Below are 17,130 nucleotides of genomic sequence, written 5' to 3' on the forward strand. Positions count from 1 at the left end.
CTGGATTATTTTAGAGAAAAATAATTCAACAATAACAACAGCATGCTCTTCCAAAAGAGTGATCTCTACTCTTCTTCACTGAACCACAAGCACATGACCTTATCCTAGACCATCGCATTAAAAAGACATCAAAGTCCCCAGAGAGCTCCCCAACACTGTCAAAGCCTAGAGTCCCTTTTGTCTTTAACACACAATGGTCCCCATTACTTGTATATTTAATACTCACGGTTTCTTCTGTAAAACAGGAATAAAAGGGTACCATAGCCGCGAGCCTCAAAGCCAGCCCCTTGGACATGGGCAGGGCCTGGGATCTGTTGGAACCACTGAAACTCGGCCAGGGTAACAAGAGGTCATTTACACGATAGCACCTCCTCAACATAACCTCCACCTTGCCAACTGACCGCTCCCGCCCACCAGCTTCACAGGACATGCTGTCATATGGAGAGGTCCACGTGGCAAGAAACAGAAGCCAGAGCCAGCAAGAAGCCTCCGTTCAAGAACCTGCAAGGAGCTGGTTCTTGACAAGCACGGCAATTCCTGCTGAACCTCAGACAAGACCCCACCCCTGCCAGAGACCATCACCGAAGCTACTGAGACAGAGCACCCAGCACATGTGGAATAATACACATGTGTATTATTCTGTGTGTTTCCAACAGCTAGGACTGTGGTACTTCTCACATACAGTACCAGCATCACAGGGGCATTGAGGGAACACAGTGAGTAGAGACCATCAGATCTCTGGGCAGATAGGAAGCACCCTTGCTGGGTGACTGCTCCTCCTCCTCCTGGGCCTCCTCCCCAGTGTCTGGCTGGGACCCCACCACCTCCCGTGGCACCACTGCTGATGACCAAACCTGCCAGCATGCCTCCCTAGACCCGAGTTCTCTATATAACCCTGCCCCCAACTGCTCCACCACCTAAAACATCTCTTTTCTAATGGAACCAACAAACCCCCTCTCTCACGTGCTGTCTTACAGACCATCCTGTCTTCCTCACAGGTAAGTAAACAGCAGTAACAATCCAGTTAGTAGTAGTCTCATTGTCTACACACCACCGACTTTGACTCCTGAGGCTCCTGTGTTTATCAAGCCCTCACTTGTCTCTGGTTTCCACAAGTCTCTCAACCTGCTCCCTGCATCCTCGACCCCTCACCTCCCTCAGCATCCTCCCACTGTCCTCAGGGAGGATGGGGGGGGGGGGGGTGTTGTGTGTGTAAGATAGTTCCACTCCTGAACACCAACCACCATCAGGATGACCTTCATAGCAGCAGCCACCATTCATAAGTATGTACTATGCTCTAGGTCACTGTTCTAATAAATGCTTCACTAAATGAAATGTTTCATTTGATCCTCACAAGAATTCTTTAAGCTGAGCTTCCCTGGCGGCTCAGATGGTAAAGAATCTGCCTGCTAATGCAGGAGACCCAGGTTCCATCCCTGTGCCAGGAAGATTCCCCTGAAGACAGGGTATGGTAGCCCACTCCAGTATTCTTGCCTGGAGAATCCCATGGACAGATGAGCCTGATGGGCTACAGTCCATGGGGTCGCAAAGAATCAGACGTGACTGAGCAACTAATACACACAGACAGACAGAATCCTTTAAGAGGGATACTATCATCATTCTCACCTTACAGATAAGGAAACTAAGAAATCAGGGCTTCAGTAATGTCACAGGATCCAAGTCCGGACAGTCCAGTAAAACGGCAGACACTGTATGGCTTCTTCCTCTCCTCCCCTCCCCAGATTTCACTCCCAAATGCCACCCGGCTTAACTCTCTTAACAAAATGAGCTACTTCAAGTCTCTGAGGCTCTTCCCCAGCCTAGACCCTCCTTCCTCTGCCCACTGTGATCATCACCCACCATGATCTACTGCAACCCACCTCCCCCCCACAACACATACACACACACATTCTCTTCCATGAAGTTAATCACACAATCCTGCCATTTGCTGTGCTGACTTTATATCCACGTGTGCTTCTCTGCTGCAGCTACTGGGATGTTTCTCCACACAGTTCTCACCTCTCCTGAATAACAAGCTTCTTTAAAGCAAGCATCCTGCGTTCCTGGACACCAGCTCTAAAATACTTTCTCAAGAAAATGAATGAATAATCCCACACTAGCAAAGAATTATCCTATATGCCTGTGAGGACTGCGGAGAAGTCACATGAGTAACACTGACCACAGGATTTCTCAGCTCGCTCCCAAAGGTAAATCCCTAAGGTTTTCAACGTTGTCATCTCCACCAAGGATAAGTAAGGCTCCACTTCACCTACACTCACCCCACTCCCGATTACGGGGCACGCAGTTACTCTCCAAATGCACCCAATGGCTCTACACTAACACTAAGAGACGTGTTCCTGTCCCACTGCAGATCAGAACCAAATCTTTTAATGAATGAAGGGCGAGAAGCCAACAGATTGAAGTGATAGACAGCTGACCGTCAGGAGCTCCCAAGTGGCAGAGCCGGTCCTGGGTGAATAAAGTCAGTGCAGACCCCTGCCTGCCCTGGAGGGCTTGTGGTGTGAGAGAAAAACTGAACAATCACAAAAACTCTACGTGAGGATTTCATACGAGAGCATCATCCAGTATATCTTGACTCATCAATTACTTGTCCACTAATAACTGTCTCTCCACACTATTACAGATACTTCATAAACAGCATTACTGACACTCAAAATGCACTCCACATATGGGTGTGCAGTGGTTTCAATCAAACCCAGACTTAGATGGACCAAGCTCCACAAGACCACTCTGCCCCCTGGGATCCCAGCCACAAGTCTGGTGGTGCCCGGGACCACCCCCACTTCAGACCAGCGGACTACAAGTTCAGGCGTCACCTAAGCTCACAGAGTTCAGAAAGTGCTGTACTTTGGACAAGCGTTTCATTATAGTGAAAGGATACACATTAAAGGTAAAAGCAGACAAAGGAAGATTTGCATGGCAGGGAGTCTGGCGTGCTCCAGGTGCAGGGCTCTGGGGGTCTTCTCCGGGGTCAGGAGGGACAGTCTTGCCTCCTCCTGCTGGGGACGTGTGGCCCACCCACGTTTTATTGTGTTTTAAATGTGTTTAAAATGTTCATTAAATCAATACCTATAGATAAGTGACGTATTTATCATCATTCAGCTACAGAATGTACCATGTGATTCTGTTTGTGGGTTTTAGTTTATTAACTAACACTGAGGGATGTATATGAAAACACAAGCATTAAAAAGTCTGGAAGAATGTAACATCCATTTTTTTTAAAAGGCTATCTCTGGATGCTGGACTTCGGTCTCTTTAAAAATCCCAACTGGGGGTTAAAAATACTTGCTTCCATTTTTGAAAAGGAAAAAAAGAACATCACACAGTTACAAAGAAATAAAGGATCTGAAAACCCACCATCTCGGCTGGTCCAGCTAAGGGTTGGACAAGACTCCTCACCTGCTGGTCCTAGGCTGGCTGGCCCCCATCAGGCTCCCAGGGAGAACTACCCCCTCACTCCACACACTTCCCTAGATATGCACAGAAGAGGGAGGAGAGCACTGTGAAAAGAACGTGGATCCTGGGTCAGAAGACCTATATTCAAGTCCTGCCCCTACTACTGACTGTGTGACTGATGGACCTCAACTAACCTAAATTATTCTGATCCAACAAAGCAGGAGACTTCCCAAGTCACAGGGCTGTGAGAACACAGAGAATGTATACATGCAGAGAAGGGCTATGCCAACCAGAGGAAAGACGACCGCCACTGAGGGTTATGAACCCTCCCAGACCTCTGACCTCAGCTCAGGACTGGTGCTCAATCACTGCAAGTATCTCCAACCAGAAACCACACTGTCTCTCAAACTTAGCAAGTCTACACTTCAATTCGGTGCTTTCCCTTTAAAACTGTTCCCTAACTTCCTCTGTGAACAAAACTATCACTCTGTTGCTACCCAAGACGTCAGTTATTTCTGTCTGCATCCTATCCCTTTTTTCCTATATAATCCAACCCCTGATTTTCCAATGACATAATCCTTATTTTAGAGCCTGGAAACTCTCCTCTATCCTGCTCCAGCCCTTCCTGAACACGCCCACCACTTACAAGCCAGACGCTCCGCCCCCTGGAGCCTCACTGTGGCCACCGCAGGCCACAAACCTGTCATCTGTTTCTTCACAACCACTGCCCTGCTGACCTCAGGACAGGACCCACTCTGTACACAGTCTCCTTGAACTCCGTCACCTGCCCGCCCCTTTAACGAGAACCCACCAACTCTGGCCTAAGCTAGATGAGCACTGAAATGGCGAGTCACCTGTACTTGAATGCCGACTTCTCCCACGGAGACTCAGATGACCTCTGCACATTAAGAACTGAAATAATATCTCTGCAGAGGGACAGCAATAATGCATCTCAGATTACTGCACGGTGCAAGGCATATAATAACAACTCTAAAAATGGTGACAATCATAACTTTACCAACATTTTAGAACTTCATAATCAACCTGTTTGCCTTTTCACAAGTATCTCCAACTATTTCCCTACATGAAACCCATCCTCTCACTTTACACAGTCTTCCCATACTTGCCATTTCTGCTCATTTGAAAGTTACTCATTCAAGTGTGGTCAGAAAGCCCTTCTGGGTCCATCAGCCCTTTAGGAAGTCGCCCGTGGTCACAGATGGCCTTCGGTCTTCCCTCTCTGACTCTGAACTTACAGAGCTCTCTCAAGCTGTCAAGTCGTATGAAGTATCTCATGTGGGGAGAACAATCTCACATCGTGAAAGGACATCTGTTCCTCCTGGGTCCTTCTGGGATACAGTAAGCTATAAATGAGGGGGTATTTTTAAAAACACTGATTCCAATGCATTTATTCCCAGAGATACAGGTGTTACAACTGTACTTTAATGCTTGTAAAAACAAGAAAGCATCTCCCATATTCACACAAGTGTCTATCATTTATCACTGGATATTTGCAATTTCTTCTTTGAGGCAGTACCACCACAACAATCAGGTTTGTCACTCTAGCTTACTGTCAACCTGTCTGATCCATTCAAAACTCACAATCAGCTTCCTTACGTGGGGAGACAAAGGGAAAGCCCCAGACAACAACTGACCTCCCAAACAGCACACTGCTGGTCATTATTCACCTTATGTTTACTGGACACCCGACAAAGCCAGATTTTGGCTCAGATGGTAAAAAAGAATCTGCGTGCAAGGCAGAAGGCTCAGGTTTGATCCCTGGTTGGCAAGATCCCCTGGAGAAAAGAACGGCTACCCACTCCAGTATTCTTACTTGGAGAATCCCATGGACAGAGGAGCCTGGCGGGTTAAAGTCCATGAGGTCGCAAAGAGTTGGACATAACTAAGCAACTAATACTTCTATGCCAGGTGCTGGGAGTCCAAAGACCCTCAAGTTGCTCTCAGGTCTAGCAGACCACATGAAATGTGGATGATGCTGGACAAGGTGGACCAAAAGCTTCAGAGAAAGAATAAGGAGTAGGAAAACTTCTGTCTGATTTGCAATTTTGCAAACTGTAATTCAGCAACTGAACCTGAGGGCCACGGGTGCTGCATCAATGAAACTAGTGGTGTTCACCACAAATGGGAGTGTCCAGGTCACCCAGGGACTGCAAACTGGGCTTCCAATCTCCAGATCAGATTCATTCCCACCTGATCCTCCTCTTTCTCTGCCAAGAAAAGAAAAAAGAAGGAAAGAAGAGTAGATCAGCCATCTTCCTCACACTCCCCAGAGAGCCTTTCCAGAAAGGTCCAGGGTGTCTGTATCCAACCTGATGGGAGGACAGCAGGACAGGAATGGAGCGAGAGGGAGAGCCCTGGCAGTGTGGATAAAGCTGGGCCTTTGGGGTCTTCCTCCAGATACAGGAAGTACACGTAGACAAGGTAGTTTCTCAAAAATGACATAACAGCACGCATACATGCAATCTGTTTGAGTTGAATAGCGTAATAACATGGGAATCTCTCCATATCAGTACATACAAACATATTCCGCACTGTGGTGTCCTGACATTCATAAAAGCTGTGTAAAACACATGACTTTAAGTACAGTCTGAAATATGTGTACCAATAGAGATTATTATTACTTTATCCTTAATGCAATTTAAAAATTTGCATGTTCTACGGCTGATTCCTGTTGATGTTTGACAGAAAACAAAATTCTGTAAAGCAATGATCCTTCAGTTTAAAAATAAATAAGATTTTTTAAAAATTTGCATGTCATTTAATAGATTCTCAGAATAACTGTTAAAAGATGCTACATCAGGGTTGCACATGGTAGTTTTTTAACAATCGCAAATATGAGCTTCCCAGGTGTCTCAGTGGTAAAGAATCTGCCTGCCAATGGAGGAGACCCAGGTTTGATCCCTGTGTTGGCAAGATTTCCTGGAGGAGGGCATGACTACCCAATCCAGTATTCTTGCCTGGAGAATTACATGGACAGAAGATACTGGTGGGCTACAGTCCACGGGGTTCAAGAGTCGGTCACAATTTAGTGATGAAACAAGGTATGACACTGTCCTTAAATGTAAATGTGAATTCTGCTTGTTTAAAGTCTAACGTCTCACACAATAGTATCTACAACAAGATTTTCTAATCTTTCATAGCATGTAAATACACAGCAATATCAAAAAAGGATGTGCACAGCTGGAATTTGCAGTGTAATGGTTAAAAACACAGTCATGGAAATATTAACTGCACTGATTGACTAATATTTCAGTATTCTGATGATTACTAGCCAATTATGTACAGCATATAAAAGAAAAATATGACCTAGATAGTCCTGAACCAGTCACAATTATGTCCATCTCTAAGCACAATTACAAGCCAATAAAGTGAGAATTTAGGGATTTCCCTGGTGGTCCAGTAGTTAAGAATCCACACTTCCACTGTAGGGAACGAGGGTTCCATCCCTCCTCTTCCAGTAACTAAGACCCCACAGGCTACATGGCAGGACCAAAAAAAAACATTGAAATAAAAAATTTTTAAAGGAGAATTCAACAGCAAAATTGGAGGAAAATCCCATAACCCTCAGGCCAGCCACTAAATAGCTGGAAGAAGGGGTGTATGGAGGTACTCAAGCACTGTGCCTGCAAAGAGTCACTTAAGAGAACAGCAGCTTCCCTGAGGGATGGAGTAAGGCCACCCTCCCAGGGCCCTGCACAAGAGGCCCAGGTTCCAGGTTTCTCAGGTCCACGATAATGGAAGAATCACAGCACTGTAATCATGACATGTATAGCAAGTATGGAATCTTCAATCCAGCACTCCACAATCTGCTCCTCCAGCACTGTGTCTATTTCAGCGCATCTCAACGTAGTGTGAACTTGCAACTGATCTTCCTTAAAATTACCAGTGTGTCACTGCCGCTTTCTACAACCTCATACAAAGCTTACATATAAAGTTCCCCTTGTTCACTGCTCATTGCTAGAGTTAAACCTGGGTCTTGCTGGGGTTTAACATTTCATGAAAAAATGAATGACTCTCAATCCAAACTGCTTCCCAGATTCACCAGGTTTCCTGAACAAACCACTGTGCCTCCGAACCTGGTAGTTTACAGGATATTACTCTCCTCTCTCTAAAGTATCTGTTGAGCCTCCAGGACACCACCTCTTCCTACTGCTCTCCCCTCACTCCTGTCTGCTCAGTTTTTAGTGATCTTTTTCCCTGTATATGCCAAGAACCTCAGAGGTACTGCAGTTTCCTTCTATTGCGAGATGGTCAGAAATAGTTAGCTTCCTCACTTCTCTTGGGTTTTCCTTCAGATCTCAGACAACGCTTAAACAGTTGACTGTATACAGGACTTCAATCTCCCTTCTCTTATTGGGCAAAAACAACATGGTACACGTTCCTGAATTCCCTGTAGAGCCTGGCTCCATGGTCTACCTCGGTAAGGAAGTAACAACCAGCTGAGGGAGTGAGTGAGTGTGGAAGGGGGATGCTAGACTTTCACTTGAGGTGCCTGAGCCAGTGTTTTCTGAATACGAAAAGCTTACTGGGATTACCAAACAGTACTACCTGGATGAGAACATTTTACTACCCACTGCTTTTTTTTTTTGAAAAGTTACACACATCTGCAAAGTAAAGCCTTTGCTGAATGCAGTAGAATTTAAAGACAGTCTCAAAATTAGAGGCCCAATAAGAGCTCCTCTCAAGCTTCTGACTGAAATGAACAAGCTTACATAATAAACATTTAGGTTCAAAAGTGTGGGGTTTTTTGTTTGTTTTTCCTCCCCCAAATACAAAGGTCTTGTGCCCTCTGCCCCTTCAATGAGTTATATTTGTTGGAAGTAAACCTGCCATCTATTCTGACCCTGTCTGTGTTCAGCAAGGGCCAGAAAAATGTGGTCCTCCTCTCCTATCATCCAACATCTCCACACAAGAATCAGGCCAGAAACAATCCTAACTGTGACAAACATAAAGCATTCCAAACAGACGAAATTAAATTACTCTTTTTAAAACCGTGTCTGAGTCCATATCTGATTTCCATTAACAGGCATTTACCAACACAACCGTTTATCAACATAAAGCACCCTGTTTTATAAAATTCTAGGTTTTAGACACAATGTTAAACACAAATGTTGAGAAAATATGTTCATTCAGACCATATTCTGTTGTTACAACATTAAAAACAGAAAGGAGAAAACCATCTTCAGATCCTCAGCAGGGCCTGCTGACAGATCCACTCAGCCGCCTCCCTCGACGGCCCCTTGCGTCTTTCCACAGAAACACCGGACCTGGAAGAACCCTCTGTGTATCAAACATGGAAACACTCCAACGAGACTCCTCATCACACAGGCTGTCTACCTCAAATTGAGTACCCCTCCTAAGCTGCTAACCTCCCCACCCTGCGAAGAACCACACACACACAAGCACCACCCACACAAGACAACCGAGAAACTGTACAATACGGCGGCTAGCAAAGCAGGCCGGTCCTCCTGCGGCCAGCATCGGGCCTCCCCTATCCGGCTTGAGGTCTCTCAGCCTCCGTATCCACCGCGAGCACCTCGGCCCGCCCCGGCCCGCAGGCCCCGCGCTATGACCACACGGCAGGAGCACGGTGCGGGGACTCAGTTACCAAACAACCTCCGGCGCCGCGGCGCGTCCAGCGGGAAGCCCGCGGAGATGCACCCTCCCAACCCCGGCCGGGCCGCCCGGCTCCGGCCGGGGAAGTTGTGAAATCCGCACACACGCCCCGGCCCGCCGGAGGCTGAGTCATTCCCAGGAGTAACTTTATCCGGACGCTGCTCTCGGGGAGCCTCGGGCTCCGGGGTCCGGACAGAGCCGCGTCTGCGACCCTCGCCCCGGCTGGCTCGCCGTCTGACACCTCGGAGCCCGGCCCGGCGGCGGAGGAGCGGCGGCGGGGAAGGTGCGTCCCGGGCCCCGGCGCTCCCGACGCCGGCTGGGAGCACCGGGAGGTCGGGGGGCACTGGGAGGTCGGGGGGCACCGAAGAGTCCTGGCCGCACAGGCCCAGCGCAGCCGCCCACCTCCGCCTCCAGCCCGGGGACCCGCGCCCGAGGGGCCCGACGCCGCGCTTACCGGGCAGCGCCTCCTCCTCCGCCGGCGGCAGCAGCAGGGCCCGCGGCCCCCGGCACCATCTTCCGCCGCCGCCTCGTCCTCGGCGGCGGCTACCAACCGCCCATCCGCGCCGCCAACCGACACAACCGCTGGCGCCGCCGAGGCAGCCACCTCCGGGCACGGGGACGGGCAGGCCCCTCGGCTCTGTGTCAGGGGCCGGGGGAGGGCGAGCCGCGGCCGGTCAGAGCCGAGGGGCCGGGCGACGGAACCCGAGGCAGCGCCGGGCTCGGTAGGGCCGCGGACACGGCCGCCACGGGTTTGTTATTGTCGACTCCGGCCCTTCCTGCGCGGGGCACGCCGGGAAGCGGGGGGGGGGGGGGGGGGGGGAGGGGCGGGAGCACTCAGCGCACCTCAGCGCAGGCCCGGAAGTCGTAGGGCTGCCGGAAGTCGACGTGCTTCCGGATAGGGCTGGTTCCAACTGCTCCGCCACCTGTGGCTGCAGACGCCGGGGCTGGTGACTTGAGAGTCCTCTCGTGACCCCGGGGACTCCGCCGGGCAGTCTGGGACGGTGCTGGCTGCCGTCCGAATGCGAGTGCCCCAAGGTGAGCCTGACCTTCTCCACTACAGCGAATAGCCCTGCGCCCGCCTACCCGCCGAATACTGAGTTAGCCTGGGCGGAAGAGCTCGACCTGTCGAGGAGGTGGAGGGCAGCCGACGGACCGGGACCTCGTTTGGGACCGGACCAGGGCCTGTGAGGGGACTGGGCGCCGGGAGAGCTGTCCCAGGCCGGGTCCCATAGTGCGGGCGGCGCACGCTCACCAGGAACGGGGAAGAAGGGAGCTAAGGCTGGGTGGGGTGGAAGAGGGCGAAAGCGCCGCGACCGCCTCTTTCAGCTCGACCCTGAATTATCTAGCAATCCCCGGGAGCTCTTGATTATGTGAAGGTGACCAATCATGGGCAATGGCTTGAAGCCGCACCGTTTTAAGTATTAAAAGTCTGGTGATCAGAAGTTACAGGTGGAACAGTATATATAATCCTTTCAGAATTTCTGTTAAATCGAGGAATGTCTGTAAGTTAACAGCTTGCAGGTGGTAGGGCTGAGTCATTAGAGGGCTTTAGAGTTGTGTTTGCGTAAAAATGGGTATTAACACCCTTTTCAAGGGCTGCTAAGCCGAACACACGCTACTGGGAAGCAGTCTTTGAACCTTTATTTGTCAAGTTGGGAACTGATAAACACTAAACGGCTGGTTAGCGTTACGGATTTTCAGTTTCCATCTCACTGACCCGGTATCCGAAAGGCTGAGAAGGACCTACAGCGTACTACTTTATTTATTTTTTGTTTGTTTTAACACTCCTACCGATCCCACTAGGACTTCCCTGGTGGCTCAGACGGTAAAGCATCTGTCTACAATGTGGGAGACCAGGGTTCGATCCCTGGGTTGGGAAGATCCCCTGGAGAAGGAAATGGCAATCCACTCCAAGACTATTGCTGGAAAATCCCATGGATAGAGGAGCCTGGTAGGCTACAGTCCATGGGGTCGCAAAGAGTCGGACAGGACTGAGCGACTTCACAGATCCCACAGAGGCAAGTCATTTTACTTTTTTTTTGGAAGTGGAGTCTTATTACACCACGCCAACGATGTACAGCAGGGAACTGAAAATTAAGAGGCTAAATTGTTATGCCTTGGGGGAAGGTGTGAGCTCGAAAGACTGAAGAAAGGAGCTGATTCTATCAGACACAGCATAGTAATAGGTACAAAGAGAGTAAGCGGTAAGAAGAAATTCAGCCAGAAAATTGGTAAGCAAAGCACAGTCTTAGGCCTTTAAAGAATATATTGGTGCTTGACCTTCCTCTTAGACATCAATGACATTCATCATTACAAATTAAATACACCTTAGTGTGTAAAATCATGACTGGAATATGCTGTGACAAATCTAGTGAATAAAATGTTTTAAATGTTTCTTGTCTGACTTCTTTCTTTGGGGTCGGAAGGAGAATAAAACTAATTCAGTCCTCATCTTCCCCTTTTCCAGAGTGTAAATAGTAGAAATGTATATGCCCAATAGTCTTTCCTAGTGATAAGTGAAAATGTATCAAGATTAGTTTTTTGACATATGCACATATCTAGAGAAAGACCCTGATGCTGGGAAAGATAGAGGGCAGGAGGAGAACGGGGTGACAGAGGATGAGATGGTTGGAGGGCATCACTGGCTCAATGGATATGAGTTTGAGCAAACTCTGGTAGATGGTGAAGGACAGGGAAGCCTGGCATGCTACAGTCCCTGGGGTCACAAAGAGTTGGACATGACTTAGCAACTGAACAACAACAGAGAAAACACTACTGCGGTTTCCTGATACTTCATGTGTCTAGAATAATCCTCAGCAAGTTATATTTCCCTAAAAGCCAAGGATATTGACAACCCTCTGCACTCTCCCTTAATAAGTGAAAACAAGAACAAACAAAAAATCCAAGGACCAGCCCCCCAAGTTACTGTATTAAATGGACAATGCTGAGACTTAATTTGAACTTTCTAAACCATTGCTCCTTTACATTTTTAAATCTTTTTCTCTCCCTGCTGCCCTCTGTAGTGTCTCCCTTTGCTCTTAAATCTGTTATTTAGGCCTCTTCCAAATTCCCAAAAGTAATTATAATACAGATGCAGATGATGAAAACATGAGGTGCTGGAAGAGCAGAGAAGAAACTGAATCTTGTCCTCATCACATTATTTCATTAATAAACATTTTAGGTCCTTCTGTAGATTTCCCATGTGGGCAAAAGAAAGTGTTTCTTTTTAGGAATCCTTAAGAGGCTACTATTAAAACACCCTAATTACTTCAGGTCAGTCCCATTGTTAAAGCTTTTTTTCCCACCAGGTCTCAACTTGAGTGTCACCTTCTCAGGGAGTCCTTCCCTGACATGCCCAGAGTTCACCTAGATCCTTCTGTTGGGTTGGCCAAAAGTTCGTTCAGGTTTTTCCATGACATCTTACAGAAAAACCCAAACAAACTTTTTGGCCAACCCAGTACCTTTCAGTATCTGTCTGACCTGCCAAAATGGAAATCCTTTAATAAAGCTATTTGCCCAGTGCCTGCTAGACACTCATATTTGTTAACAGCACCCAAAACTTTTCAGTTTATTGCTCAGCTTACCTCCCAACTCATCTTTTGTTATTTATCTAAGACCATTCTGATCCTGTCTCTTACCTGCCTGTGACCTTCACTGATTTTGTTTTGTGTGTTAGATACAACTTCTAAGCCTATGAATCTCCTAGGTAGCAGCACAACTGTAGGTTATCTTCTGGCACTTCTCACCTTTACACTTGCCTGGTATGAGTTTCATCATCCAGGATCATTCTTCTGATCTTGTTCATCTTTCAAAGTCATCTTTCAAAACAGATCTGGGACCTCAGCCAGCTTCCAGCTTCTAGATAGTGACTACTCTCCCACCACCTCTGCTTCATGTTACACAAGTAAACTTTCATCTCCCCATCTAAATCTAAAACCCTTAAGGAACTATGAATGACTCATTTCTAAACTCTTAGAACTTTATAGAGAGCTTGGCACTTAGTAAAATATTGAAAGTAATGAATTATGCAAATATTCAAGTTGAAGGTTGACTAGGTAAGGTACTGTGGAAAACTTCTTCCCTCTGTCCTTAAATATCTAAAAAACTTGGATGGGGGACCATTCAAAAATCACTCTAGTGACAAGTTTATGACATCTAACCAAAAATGCATCAGAATATCGGGAAGATCACAGTATACAGCTTAATTTTGTTAACTCTGCCTGATTGGGGATTTCATTCCCCATCTGCATTATGTATTTCTCAAACAACTTCTTGAGATTATGTTCAAACAGCCAGCAACCACGACTGACATGACTTTACTCACAATATGAATCATAATTTCCCATTTTTTAAAGTTAACTCCTTTTAAAAGCCTCAGACTTTGTTTTGAAGATCATAGCTAGTTTAGTGTGTAAAGTGTGGTCATGTGCTACTTAGAGGCTGTTGGCTCGTGATTATTAAGTTAATTAGTCCGGTACTATTTACAGACCTTACAGCTGCCCTACTCAGCTGGCCTGTTGTTATTCACACATGTTATTAATGATAATGGTGATAGTTATGAGTGACTATCTTCAAAGCTAGTGAGGAGCTTGACGAGCTGGTGAGCAACACTGTTTCTAGTGTTGCAACACAAGAAAATGCAGCAGGCTTCATTTTCCAACAGATTCACACCAGTAGGTCGTGACAAAACAATCATCTTTCACGTCAAGTTCCTGTCGCATCATTTTGAAAAAGTGCTTAAAATGTCAAAAAGTAGAGCTGGGATGTCTTGAAGCAGAAGCTACTACTTCCTCCACTCCTCCATTTCTTTCAGTCAGCCCTCCCTGCCGCCATGCAGGCAGAATACCTCCAAGTTGTGTAGCTGCTAAGTCATGCCTGACTCTTTTGCAGCCCCATGGACTGTAGCTGCCAGGCTCCTCTGTCCATGGGATTCTCCAGGCAAGTATACTGGGGGTGTTGCCTTTTCTGTCTCTAGGGCATCTTCTTCACTCAGGGATCAAATCTGTGTCTCCTGTGTTGGCAACAGTTTACTTACCACCGAACCACCAGGCATCCTTTTTAATGTAGTTTATTAAGAGATGCACTGAACTGGGTCTCTTACTGGTGTCTAGTCCTGCCTCACTCTGCTGTGTTTCCCTAGTCAGCTCTCAACCCTCTATCAGATTGTATTGCTCTTAAATCCCTAAGCCCCACCTCTTTCCAATCCTTCTTTCTTGGTCAATAATCACAAGGAAGTTGTGAGAAAGAATTCTTCCACCCTTCCTTGCCTTCCTTCATCTGCAGACCTATCCATGCCTCCCGTTGGTTCCCCCTCCAGGCACTTGGCCCCTTCCAGCAAGGGGGTCATGGCTCTTGACTCCGTCATCTGTCAGTCCTTCTGTGAGACCACTTGACACATGCCAAATTCAGTGCATATGCAGAACATTTTACAGAATTTAAAGCATCTTTCAAAACTGGAATTTATCCTTAATTGCTTATTGTTCCACTTAAGATTAAAGTAATAAAGCATTACATCAGCAGTGTGATTTAGTACTTGCTGAAGGTAAATTTGGCTGTTTCAGGTTTATTAAAATTGATTTATTAATTGCTAGACAGTTATTTACATGAAATCTCATGTTGATCTCTTAACAAAAGATTAGAATTAAAACTCTTAGGTAGATACAAAAACTATAGAGAGATTGTTTTCCATTTTGTTTCTGTAATTTTTATGCTACTTTTAACTTTTAGTTTTGACTGCCTTGATTATGTGACTTTTCAATAAAAATTTTCAGTCTTTATTTTTTGGCCATTATTAATGCATGATTGTTACTTAAATCAATTTCGTTGTATAGAAGAATGGACTATTATATTTATCCACTTTTTAGTGTCAAGTACACTGGATATATACCATTGACAGGGCCCAGGACTTTTTTAACATGTTGTAAAGGGAATTCTACTCAGTGGTAAAGAATCTCCTGCCAAGAAGGAGACGTGAGTTCAATCCCTGGATCACGAAGATCCCTTGGAGAAGGAAATGGCAACCCACTCCAGTATTCTTGCCTGAAGAATCCCCATGGATAGAGGAGCCTGGCAGGCTATAGTCTGTGGGGTGGCAAAGAGTCAGACACAACTTAGCAACTAAACAGCAGCAAAGGGAATTCTAATACAGATGATGGCCTTGAGAAACAAAGGACTAAATCTTCACAGATCCGTACAGTCCTCCTAAATCTTCCTTCTCCTTTTTATCTGTACTGTTATCCTCTCTCTCAAGATGAATTTATCAGATAAGTCCTAATCCATTCACAGCTTTATATATCTTTGTACTTTTAAAGGAATTAATTTGAAATCATTTGTTATTCTCAAATGTGCCCTAATTTTTTAAAATACGTATATTTATACATAACTAGACCATAAGTTGTTAGCATTTAGGAAAACCAGAGGTCTCATTTGGATTTGGAAAATCTATGATTTCAGATTCCTCCTGTTAAAATGGTAGCAATACCTATTGTAGCTACCTCACATCACTCTCTAGGTTAGGATAAAAAGTAGCATGTAGGGACTTCCCTAGTGGTCCAGTGATTAAAGCTCTGCATTTTCGCTGCTGAGGACCTGGTTTCAATCTTGGGTCAGAGGAACTAAGATCCCACAAGCCAGGAGTCATGGCCAGGGGAAAAAAAAAAAAAACATGTAAAATACACTACAACTTAGACATTTTGTGTGGTCCCAGAACAATAATTGGCCACTCAAAATACTTTTTTTTGAAAAATGAAACTCCATCAGTTCCTGAAATTAATGAAGTGTTAGTGTGTATTTCAGCACACACATTTAGCTACATTTAAAATATAAAAGTTTTCAAAATTTTCAGTTTTACATCTTTCTTATCACATTCATATTGCAGGCTTTTTATCTCTTCCTCTTTCCTGCTTCATTCCTTTTTGCCCCTAAATTTCTGGAAACCTACCCAAGAGAGATCTTTCTGTGAAATGCTTGTCTTCTTTCTATACAAGTCTCCCCCAAACACTCCTATTTCAAGGAGATTATCTTTTTGAAAAATGTCCAACATCACCAAGGAATAAACAGAATCACAGGTTTCCTGAAAGGAAGTTCATGCAGCCTTTTAAAAAAAGTTATGGAATGGATACCTTCAACAGAGCAGATAGTACAGATTCAAAAAATAACAGTGAAAGTCCACACCAAGTGATTTCCTACTTCATGAGTCTGCTTCATTGGTGGTGTTTACTTAAAGCATTTTCACTAGAGTTCTGTAATGTAGCAATAAATTTAAAAAGTGAAAATTTAAGAAATGAAAACAACTCTTTTTAACAGCCTCCATCTTAAAAGCCCATAATAGGAATAAGCTTAGCCAAAGAATTGTAGGACTTGTACACTGAAGATTACAAATGTTGAAAGAAATTAAAGACATCCCCTGTGCATGAACTGGAAGACTTACTAAGATGGTAATGCTTTCCAAACTGATCTACAGATTCAACATAAGCCCTCCCAATATCCTAAGTAGGTTTTTTCTTTGGGTTTTTTTTGTTTTGTTTTGTTTTTGCAGAAACTGGCAAGTTCATCATAAAATTCATATGGAAATCCAAAGGACCAGAATAGGCATAACAATCTTGAAAAAGAAGAAATGTGGAGCATTTATACTTCCCAAATTCAAAACTTAGCACAAGGCTACAGTAATACAGACAGTGTATGGGGAAGGAAAAGGCAACCCACTCCAGTATTCTTGCCTGGAAAATCCCATGGACAGAGGAGCCTCACGGGCTACAGTACATGGGGTTGCAAAAGAGCCAGCCACAACTTAGCAATTAAACAAGAGCAACAGTACCAAGTTTGGCAGAAAGCAAAGAGGAACAAACTAAAGAGCCTTTTGATGAAGTTGAAAGCGGAGAGGGGAAAAAACTGGCTTAAAACTTAACATTCAAAAAGCTAAGATCATGGCATCCAGTCCCATCACATCATGGCAAATGGTGGGGAAACAATGGAAACAGTGACAGACTTTATCTTCTTGGGCTCCAAAATCACTGTGGATGGCGACTGCAGCCATGAAATTAAAAGATGCTTAATCCTTGAAAGAAAAGCAGTGAC

At 45.6% G+C, this 17,130-nt stretch overlaps 1 protein-coding gene across 2 annotated transcripts in view; it reads right to left on the minus strand.

Annotated features, from left to right (window-relative positions):
* Positions 1-9,806, minus strand: part of RB1CC1 (RB1 inducible coiled-coil 1) — a 40,561-nt gene extending 30,755 nt beyond the window's left edge. For both annotated transcript variants that reach the window (XM_052651451.1, XM_052651452.1), the window contains exon 1: positions 9,509-9,806. The gene's annotated coding sequence lies outside the window, so the exon portion shown is untranslated. The remainder of the gene's footprint in view (positions 1-9,508) is intronic.
* Positions 9,807-17,130: the final 7,324 nt, after the last annotated feature.

Source organism: Budorcas taxicolor, chromosome 14 (genome assembly GCF_023091745.1).
Source record: "Budorcas taxicolor isolate Tak-1 chromosome 14, Takin1.1, whole genome shotgun sequence".
NCBI lineage: Eukaryota > Metazoa > Chordata > Mammalia > Artiodactyla > Bovidae > Budorcas > Budorcas taxicolor.